The sequence below is a fragment of the Octodon degus genome, unplaced genomic scaffold (assembly GCF_000260255.1).
Source record: "Octodon degus isolate 3935 unplaced genomic scaffold, OctDeg1.0 scaffold00204, whole genome shotgun sequence".
Lineage (NCBI taxonomy): Eukaryota > Metazoa > Chordata > Mammalia > Rodentia > Octodontidae > Octodon > Octodon degus.
Window position 1 is genome coordinate 84,639 of NW_004524780.1, and position 422 is coordinate 85,060.

The window sequence follows — 422 nt, forward strand, 5'->3', positions numbered from 1 at the left end:
AGCTCAGCCCACCAGGGGGCGGGGCCGGCTGGCATGTGGTTCTGGGGGATTGAACCGCGGTCCCTGTGCTTTGCTAAGCTTGTTCTAAGTAGGTGCTTTAGACCACTGAGCCATCTCACCAGCCCCATGTTGGTGGGCTCTTAACCTGAAATGTTTCTGGCTGAATCGTTTGGACAGAAATTTGCTTGTACTGGATGAGTCCTCAGCTCGCCCACATGTTTGTAGTGGTGGATAATGACTGCATTGGCTGTAAGGTTCCACTTTACTTTCCTGTGCTTCAATTCAGTCTGTGGTCAGTATTATTTTTTTAAAGAATTTCCACTTGAGACCCAGTCCTAGCCCAGGTCCGGTGAGTGTGCGGAGAGTTTCCTGCTACCCTGCGCCGGCGGGACCAGTCCCAGCCCAGGCGCAGCATGGGCCGG